Here is a 10714-nt window from a genome sequence, read left to right on the forward strand (position 1 = left end):
CACATGCTTCTACTATCTCACTAGGTCATACCTTTCCCACCTTCTCCTCTCCTCCCTCTACCCAATCATAAAAAGGTATTCCATGATGACATATATTTTTCTGTTTGAATTGTTTTAGGAAGCGGCAGTTATTGATGACTGCCAAAGGGTGGACTGTCAAAGTCGAAAAATATAGCGACCTATGATGCCTTATACTAACCCCAATGCACGTGCCCGCTGCTCGCGCACTGACCCCCCCGTGCGTACGCATCCCCTCAGGTCGCGTAGGGGACGCTCTGATGTCGCCTGCGCAGGGAGATGGGTATTTACGGCGGTGTTTGTGTGCGACTAGCGAGCGACTCGATCGCTACATATTTAACCAATATAATGCGTTTTATAGTTAATATCCCTTTTAATAATGTGGTAAAGTGTGGGATTAAGGATGCCGCACAGGACTAAGTGAGATTGTATAGGTGTGTAATTAATGTGTGTTGCCAAGAAAACCGACGAACCAGAAAAGCTTCTGGAATTAATCACCATCTACCATTGAACAGAAAAAGGTTCTTGTTTAGGCAGAAAAAAAGGGTGATTGTCGATGGTGCTCCCATGGGTCTATTACATGGGTAATAAGGACAGGAGAGAAAGGAAAAAAGTGACCCTTGTTGGGAGCACTCCCTCTTGGAAACAACTGTGATTGGAATTATGTATAATGTATTTTTATTTAAAACGTAACCTTTAATTCTTAATGAGTAATATAGGAGTACACACAAAGTATGTTTAAAAATTGATTAAATAGTTTGAATCGTAAATTCGGGATTGCAACTGTGAACATAAGGATGAAAAAAACATAATATAATATAAAAGGCAAATGTGCGGTACAAGTTACGGCAAAACCAGAAGATTTGCCCGCCTGGTGTTGATTAATGCAATAGGTGCAATAGCCAAGGTATTGCCTTCAAACTTGACCTACAACACCTGGTATTCCTTAGTGGTCAACCACCTAAGTACTGACCAGGCCCAACACCGTATTGCTTCCAAGATCGGACGAGATTGGGCATGTACGGTGTGGTATGGTAGTAGATTGAAGTTGATGAAGCAAAGACCTATAATGGGTATGCAATTGTTAGATCCACCCAAGGCCTGGTAGAATGGGCAAAAAAATCTCTTAAGAAAGAGACTGATGTTTAACCATCATTGCACCAAAGTGTATTCCAAATGTATAGGTATACATAGGTTTTAAATCATATGGTCAACCGGTTTTGCCAAAAATAGCCGCCAATATGTTGCTTTATACTGTGCTATGCAACATTGATCCCAGAGGATTTTTCACATGTAGTAGGGCAATAATGAACCCTAGTTATTCTGATGACATGCCAGCAAAGTTTGAGAGATATCAAAACATAAATGTGTTGCAAGTATAGGTACTACTGAATATGCAAAAGATCCTGAGCAATACACCATACTTCCCCTCCCCCTTCACACAGTGTATAGGGCAGGGAATGGAAATGTGCCAGAAATCATGTATTCCCTTTTAATAATGTCAGCAAGTATGGTAAGTTTAAAACGGCTCTTGGACCTGAGAAATTCTCCTTTACATGCTGGGAGGGTTCATACAAAGGTTGGAGGGTAGTGTTTGGTGTCCAGCTGTGGGGTATTGAATAGGTGTTGTGCCTATGACAGTTGGGAGGGATTCGCATAGTTCCTGCTCATGGTTATGCACAGAAGTAGAACATAAGATTAATTGCATTCAGAATAAATTATACATAAATGCAGGGTGGGTGACTGGAATTCAGTCACCTTTTTTCCCACAGACTGAAAACAAATAGCCTTATTTACACTAAGCTTTGAGATTCTATGAAGAGGGCTTACACCTTTGTTTATGAATAGGTCCAGGTTTCTCTCCAGAATAATGAGTGCTGAAATGTCATTGTCTCAACTGAAAGAGGTGACCAGGGGGTAAACAAAGCACAGAGACAGAGTTTGTTTGGAAGATCCAAACAATAGGTTTCCCCAATACAACCAAGAGAGGAATTTAGAATACTGACAAGTCCTAGCCATCGCCCATTTCTTGAACTAACCAATGATCCCAGGTGCAGTACATGTCCCACCTCCTAACCAATGGAAAGAGGACACATAGTATCTATTGAAGTATGTCTTGAGCTAGTACATAAATATAGTTTGAAATAGGCTTGGGGACACGAGTCTTTTCTCCACAACGGTTTTCATCATTGACTAACCCAGAGCTGGTAACCAGGACATGCGCAGCGAATCACTCCCCAGTGTGTAAGTACTCTCTCTGTGACCATTCTTAATCTCTGATTGTAATTGTGCCACGATCTCTCTCTCTCTCTCTCTCTCTCATTGTATGTTATTGTTTGCTATTGTGCTGCTATTGTGTATTTATGTGTAGTTATTTTGTTAGCTATTGATGTTAGCTTGTAGTGTATGAATTGTCAACTGTATTTCCCCTTTTAATATAACTTAATCCTGTTAGTAAAGGTTTTGGAGCCTTAGCAAGGTATTGTGTGTTTATTACATTGCAGAGGGTATTCAGAGCAACTTAATCGCTCAAACAGCATTTACACTAGCAAGGTTAAGTAGCGTTATATCGCTGCAGTATTTCAGTTTTAAGGTTTACAATACAAACTCAATCATAGTGTGTTGCATACAAGGTTTACTGAGTGTCATCCCGTGAGCGTCTGCGCCGCTCGTGTTCCCCTTGCGGTCACAGCGTCCGCTACGCTAGTAGCGTATCATTACGGTAGTCGGCCGCCTATAGCGTGTTCGACACCAAGCGTAAAGCTGTGAGCGAGCGTGTCGCTTGTGCGTCTCGATCACGGCTGAGCGTCTGCTACGCTAAGTGCGTACCCTTACGGTACCCCATACGCCAATTGCGTACTGAGTCTCCTACCTACATATAGTGAAAGTTATAAGGTAATCAAATCAACATTATCACCTTCTACACAGCAGTTTGTGGGCGCATCTCCTGGTGTTAATTTCCTAGTGCCAAGAGTCACTCGGAGGCGGAGCTATGTGATGTAATTCTTGCATCCATCTTAGAGTGAGATAGTAAGAGAGACTGAGTCCTGGTGTGTGCAAGTGTGCAGAGCTGAGACCGGGAGCGGATCTCAACTACAGAGACTCGCAGCGTTCCATTGCATGTATCGCGGCTCTGGAGCGGACGCTCAGCCGGGCGCCGGATCTTCTCTACAGCAGGAGTCAGACTGCACGTCTATGCAGTCCACCGTCCCTCACCACCGGAGACAACTCCTGATAAGTACCGCTACCACTGCTGTTGGGATGCGGTCAAGATGCCGCCGGTCGGAATCCCGGCGGTCGAAATACCGACGCCGGAATCCCGACATATTCTCCCTCCGTAGGTGTCCACGATACCCATAGAGGGAGAATATAATAGTGTGCCGAGCGTAGCGAGGCACCGTGCCCGCAGCGTGGCGAGCGAAGCGAGCCTGCAAGGGGCTGCGTTCCGCTCGCCACCCCTGTCGGGATTGTGTGGTCGGGATTCCGGCGTCGGTATTTCGACCGCGGGGATTCCGGCCGGCGGCATTTAGTACTGATCCCCTGCTGTTACCTTGTATGATATAAGGGCCCCTAATTTCCTATACCAGTATTACATCAGAGTCACCTGTGTTCACTGAATAAACCTGCATTACTGTTTAAGTCATAAAGTGTGTGACCTGACGTCACTGCACCAGGCAATTCCAATACACTCTGCCAACAGTATTAAGCCTGGAGAAGGGATTACGCACCAGCCAGTCAGCTCCTGTCATTTTTCAAATCTGGAATGATTGGTTGTTGCGTTTATCACTTTATCCCTTCTCCAGGTTCAATACATTTGCCTCAGAGAGTGGGAGGCAGGTAAGTGGAGCCACTTGCGGAGAGTGTGTCAAGCATAGCAGGTAGTGACTAGGATAACCATGACGCAAACATTATTTTAACACTGGGGCTTAACTCCTGCATAATGGCCTGGTTCACATAGGTACCGCTTCCTCCAATCCAAGGCATAACGATAATTATTATGCTACCTAGGGCATAATCCTGGATAGATAGAAGGGTAATTCCTCTGCGGTATAGAAGTTGTAACTGATATATGAGGGCATTTGTTGGCCCAGATGAATTTAGTCGGAGCTGTGCAAATCAAATGTTGGACACTCTGTAGGTACGAAAATAAGATTTTACTTACCGATAAATCTATTTCTCGTAGTCCGTAGTGGATGCTGGGGACTCCGTCAGGACCATGGGGATTAGCGGCTCCGCAGGAGACAGGGCACAAAAATAAAGCTTTAGGATCAGGTGGTGTGCACTGGCTCCTCCCCCTATGACCCTCCTCCAAGCCTCAGTTAGGATACTGTGCCCGGACGAGCGTACACAATAAGGAAGGATTTTGAATCCCGGGTAAGACTCATACCAGCCACACCAATCACACCGTACAACTTGTGATCTGAACCCAGTTAACAGTATGACAAACGTAGGAGCCTCTGAACAGACGGCTCACAACAATAACAACCCGATTTTTTTGTAACAATAACTATGTACAAGTATTGCAGACAATCCGCACTTGGGATGGGCGCCCAGCATCCACTACGGACTACGAGAAATAGATTTATCGGTAAGTAAAATCTTATTTTCTCTGACGTCCTAGTGGATGCTGGGGACTCCGTCAGGACCATGGGGATTATACCAAAGCTCCCAAACGGGCGGGAGAGTGCGGATGACTCTGCAGCACCGAATGAGAGAACTCCAGGTCCTCTTTAGCCAGGGTATCAAATTTGTAGAATTTTACAAACGTGTTCTCCCCCGACCACGTAGCTGCTCGGCAGAGTTGTAATGCCGAGACCCCTCGGGCAGCCGCCCAGGATGAGCCCACCTTCCTTGTGGAATGGGCCTTGACAGATTTAGGCTGTGGCAGGCCTGCCACAGAATGTGCAAGTTGAATTGTGCTACAAATCCAACGAGCAATCGTCTGCTTAGAAGCAGGAGCACCCAGCTTGTTGGGTGCATACAGTATAAACAGCGAGTCAGATTTTCTGACTCCAGCCGTCCTTGAAATATATATTTTCAATGCCCTGACAACGTCCAGCAACTTGGAATCCTCCAAATCGCTAGTAGCCGCAGGCACCACAATAGGCTGGTTCAGGTGAAACGCTGACACCACCTTAGGCAGAAACTGAGGACGCTTCCGCAGTTCTGCCCTGTCCGAATGGAAAATCAGATATGGGCTTTTATACGATAAAGCCGCCAATTCTGACACTCTCCTGGCTGAAGCCAGGGCCAGTAGCATGGTTACTTTCCATGTAAGATATTTCAAATCCACCGATTTGAGTGGCTCAAACCAATGGGATTTGAGAAAATCCAAAACTACATTAAGGTCCCACGGAGCCACTGGGGGCACAACCGGGGCTGTATATGTAGTACTCCTTTTACAAAAGTCTGGACTTCAGGAACTGAAGCCAATTCTTTCTGGAAGAAAATCGACAGGGCCGAAATTTGAACCTTAATGGACCCCAATTTGAGGCCCATAGACAATCCTGTTTGCAGGAAATGTAGGAATCGACCCAATTGAAATTCCTCCGTGGGGGCCTTCCTGGCCTCACACCACGCAACATATTTTCTCCAAATGCGGTGATAATGTTGTGCAGTCACCTCCTTCCTGGCTTTTACCAGTGTAGGAATGACCTCTTCCGGAATGCCTTTTTCCCTTAGAATTCGGCGTTCAACCGCCATGCCGTCAAACGCAGCCGCGGTAAGTCTTGGAATAGACACGGTCCCTGCTGAAGCAGGTCCCGTCTTAGAGGTAGAGGCCACGGATCTTCCGTGAGCATCTCCTGAAGTTCCGGGTACCAAGTTCTTCTTGGCCAATCCGGAGCCACGAGTATCGTTCTTACTCCCCTTTGCCGTATAATTCTCAGTACTTTTGGTATGAGAGGCAGAGGAGGAAACACATACACTGACTGGAACACCCACGGTGTTACCAGAGCGTCCACAGCTATTGCCTGAGGGTCTCTTGACCTGGCGCAATACCTGTCCAGTTTTTTGTTGAGGCGAGACGCCATCATATCCACCTTTGGTTTTTCCCAACGGTTCACAATCATGTGGAAGACTCCTGGATGAAGTCCCCACTCTCCCGGGTGTAGATCGTGTCTGCTGAGGAAGTCTGCTTCCCAGTTGTCCACTCCCGGAATGAACACTGCTGACAGTGCTATCACATGATCTTCCGCCCAGCGAAGAATCCTTGCAGCTTCTGCCATTGCTCTCCTGCTTCTTGTGCCGCCCTGTCTGTTTACGTGGGCGACTGCCGTGATGTTGTCCGACTGGATCAACACCGGCTGACCCTGAAGCAGGGGTTTTGCCAGGCTTAGAGCATTGTAAATCGCTCTTAGCTCCAGTATATTTATGTGAAGAGACATCTCCAGGCTTGACCATACTCCCTGGAAGTTTCTTCCCTGTGTGACCGCTCCCCAGCCTCTCAGACTGGCATCCGTGGTCACCAGGACCCAGTCCTGTATGCCGAATCTGCGGCCCTCTAACAGATGAGCACTCTGCAACCACCACAGAAGAGACACCCTTGTCAGTGGCGATAAGGTTATCCGCTGATGCATCTGCAGATGCGATCCGGACCATTTGTCCAGCAGATCCCACTGAAAAGTTCTTGCGTGAAATCTGCCGAATGGAATCGCTTCGTAAGAAGCCACCATTTTTCCCAGGACCCTTGTGCAATGATGCACTGACACTTTTCCTGGTTTTAGGAGGTTCCTAACTAGCTCGGATAACTCCCTGGCTTTCTTCTCCGGGAGAAACACCTTTTTCTGGACTGTGTCCAGAATCATCCCTAGGAACAGCAGACGTGTCGTCGGAAACAGCTGCGGTTTTGGAATATTTAGAATCCACCCGTGCTGTCGTAGAACTACTTGAGATAGTGCTACTCCGACCTCCAACTGTTCTCTGGACCTTGCCCTTATCAGGAGATCGTCCATTTTCTTTGAAGAAGAATCATCATTTCGGCCATTACCTTGGTAAGGACCCGGGGTGCCGTGGACAATCCAACCGGCAGCGTCTGAAACGGATAGTGACAGTTCTGTACCACGAACCTGAGGTACCCTTGGTGAGAAGGGCAAATTGGGACATGGAGGTAAGCATCTGTCCCGGGACACCATATAGTCCCCTTTTTCCTGGTTCGCTATCACTGCTCTGAGTGACTCCATCTTGATTTGAACCTTTTTATGTAAGTGTTCAAATATTTCAGATTTAGAATAGGTCTCACCTAACCGTCTGGCTTCAGTACCACAATATAGTGTGGAATAATACCCCTTTCCTTGTTGTAGGAGGGGTACTTTGATTATCACCGGCTGGGAATACAGCTTGTGAATTGTTTCCACTACTGCCTCCCTGTCGGAGGGAGACGTTGGTAAAGCAGACTTCAGGAACCTGCGAGGGGGAGACGTCTTGAACTTCCAATCTGTACCCCTGGGATACTACTTGTAGGATCCAGGGGTCCACTTGCGAGTGAGCCCACTGCGTGCTGAAACTCTTGAGACGACCCCCCACCGCACCTGAGTCCGCTTGTACGGCCCCAGCGTCATGCTGAGGACTTGGCAGAAGCGGTGGAGGGCTTCTGTTCCTGGGAATGGGCTGCCGGCTGCAGTCTTCTTCCCTTTCCTCTATCCCATGGCAGATATGACTGGCCTTTTGACCGCTTGCCCTTATGGGGACGAAAGGACTGAGGCTGAAAAGACGTTGTCTTTTTCTCCTTTATACGGCAATACTTCCATGTGCCGTTTGGAATCTGCATCACCTGACCACTGTCGTGTCCATAAACAACTTCTGGCAGATATGGACATCGCACTTACTCTTGATGCCAGAGTGCAAATATCCCTCTGTGTATCTCGCATATATAGAAATGCATCCTTTAAATGCTCTATAGTCAGTAAAATACTGTCCCTGTCAAGGGTATCAATATTTTCAGTCAGGGAATCCGACCAAGCCACCCCAGCGCTGCACATCCAGGCTGAGGCGATCGCTGGTCGCAGTATAACACCAGTATGTGTGTATATACTTTTTAGGATATTTTCCAGCCTCCTATCAGCTGGCTCCTTGAGGGCGACCCTATCTGGAGACGGTACCGCCACTTGTTTTGATAAGCGTGTGAGCGCCTTATCCACCCTAAGGGGTGTTTCCCAACGCGCCCTAACTTCTGGCGGGAAAGGGTATACCGCCAATAATTTTCTATCGGGGGAAACCCACGCATCATCACACACTTCATTTAATTTATCTGATTCAGGAAAAACTACAGGTAGTTTTTTCACACTCCACAAAATACCCTTTTTTGTGGTACTTGTAGTATCAGAAATATGTAACACCTCCTTCATTGCCCTTAACAAGTAACGTGTGGCCCTAAAAGAAAAATACGTTTGTTTCTTCACCGTCGACACTGGAGTCAGTGTCCGTGTCTGTGTCTGTGTCGACCGACTGAGGTAAAAAGACGTTTTAACGCCCCTGACGGTGTTTGAGATGCCTGGACAGGTACTAATTGGTTTGCCGGCCGTCTCATGTCGTCAACCGACCTTGCAGCGTGTTGACATTATCACGTAATTCCTTAAATAAGCCATCCATTCCGGTGTCGACTCCCTAGAGAGTGACATCACCATTACAGGCAATTGCTCCGCCTCCTCACCAACATCGTCCTCATACATGTCGACACACACGTACCGACACACAGCACACACACAGGGAATGCTCTGATAGAGGACAGGACCCCACTAGCCCTTTGGAGAGACAGAGGGAGAGTTTGCCAGCACACACCAAAACGCTATAATTATACAGGGACAACCTTTATATAAGTGTTTTTCCCTTATAGCATCTTAATATATATAATCATATCGCCAAATAAGTGCCCCCCCTCTCTGTTTTAACCCTGTTTCTGTAGTGCAGTGCAGGGGAGAGCCTGGGAGCCTTCCCACCAGCATTTCTGTGAGGGAAAATGGCGCTGTGTGCTGAGGAGAATAGGCCCCGCCCCCTTTTCGGCGGGCTTCTTCTCCCGTTTTTCTGAGACCTGGCAGGGGTTAAATACATCCATATAGCCCCAGGGGCTATATGTGATGTATCTTTTAGCCAGTATAGGTATTTCATTGCTGCCCAGGGCGCCCCCCACAGCGCCCTGCACCCTCAGTGACCGCTGGTGTGAAGTGTGTGACAACAATGGCGCACAGCTGCAGTGCTGTGCGCTACCTCATGAAGACTGAAAAGTCTTCTGCCGCCGGTTTCTGGACCTCTTCACTTTTCGGCATCTGCAAGGGGGTCGGCGGCGCGGCTCCGGGACCGGACTCCATGGCTGGGCCTGTGTTCGATCCCTCTGGAGCTAATGGTGTCCAGTAGCCTAAGAAGCCAATCCATCCTGCACGCAGGTGAGTTCACTTCTTCTCCCCTAAGTCCCTCGTTGCAGTGAGCCTGTTGCCAGCAGGACTCACTGTAAAATAAAAAACCTAAAAACTTTTTCTAAGCAGCTCTTTAGGAGAGCCACCTAGATTGCACCCTGCTCGGACGGGCACAAAAACCTAACTGAGGCTTGGAGGAGGGTCATAGGGGGAGGAGCCAGTGCACACCACCTGATCCTAAAGCTTTATTTTTGTGCCCTGTCTCCTGCGGAGCCGCTAATCCCCATGGTCCTGACGGAGTCCCCAGCATCCACTAGGACGTCAGAGAAAGAGCATCCATGGGGATACAAAAGACAGGGAAAACGTATCATTCTTAATAGGTGACAGCAGCCTAGATTAAAAAAAAACAGGCAAATGTTCCCATTCCTGGAAATCAGACAGCATATGATGGATAAAATTTGGGAAATTAACTGAATATAGCTGGGGTGGGATTCATAGTCCTAAATAAGTGAGTGGTCCTCTCCCCCCATCTAAAGGGAAAGGAATCACCCCAACCCGTCACCAATGTTTTATTTTTTTAATGACATTGATGGCCATGTTTTTATGTTCCATCCCTATGTAAAATAAGGTAATCAGCACATCAGTGCTAAGTGCATTAACTTCCACCTTACACAGTGGGGGTAATTCCAAGTTGATCGCAGCAGGATTTTTGTTAGCAATTGGGCAAAACCATGTGCACTGCAGGGGAGGCAGATATAACATGTGCAGAGAGAGTTAGATTTGGGTGGGGGGTGTTCAATCTGCAATCTAATTTGCAGTGTAAAATAAAGCAGCCAGTATTTACACTGCACAGAAATAAAATAACCCACCCAAATCTAACTCTTTCTGCACATGTTACATCTGCCTCCCCGGCAGTGCACATGGTTTTGCCTAATTGCTATCAAAAATCCTGCTGCGATCAACTTGGAATTACCCCCAGTGTGTCTCTATTACAGATTGCGTTGTACAAGCAGCAGACATTTTTCTGGAGACCAAAACTGCACTCCACCATATCAGCAACTGATGATGAACTGATGTATGCAATTGTTCAAAGGGTAAGTGAAAGCAATGCCAAAATCCTTTGACAGCTTGGGCAACTTTCTGGTGTACCCCTGTGATGTGGCTTGTGTGCCAGACGCTAAAGAAGAAAAAGGAACTTCCATATGGTATAGGGCAGTGGTTTCCAAACTTTTTTGACTCCAAGCGCCCTAGAGTATCAGAAAAAAAAAAATCACGGCACCCCTAGGCCAAAAGTTTCTTATTGAGAAATTTAGGAACAAATATTAAATTAAGAAACCTGTGTTCAT

The 10714-nt window shown here is 47.1% G+C and overlaps 1 pseudogene; it reads right to left on the minus strand.

The window, feature by feature from the left end:
- Positions 1-942: 942 nt before the first annotated feature.
- Positions 943-1061, minus strand: LOC134970731 (5S ribosomal RNA; annotated as a pseudogene).
- Between the last annotated feature and the right edge of the window lie 9653 nt (positions 1062-10714).

This window comes from Pseudophryne corroboree, chromosome 11, assembly GCF_028390025.1.
Source record: "Pseudophryne corroboree isolate aPseCor3 chromosome 11, aPseCor3.hap2, whole genome shotgun sequence".
In the NCBI taxonomy this organism is placed as follows: domain Eukaryota; kingdom Metazoa; phylum Chordata; class Amphibia; order Anura; family Myobatrachidae; genus Pseudophryne; species Pseudophryne corroboree.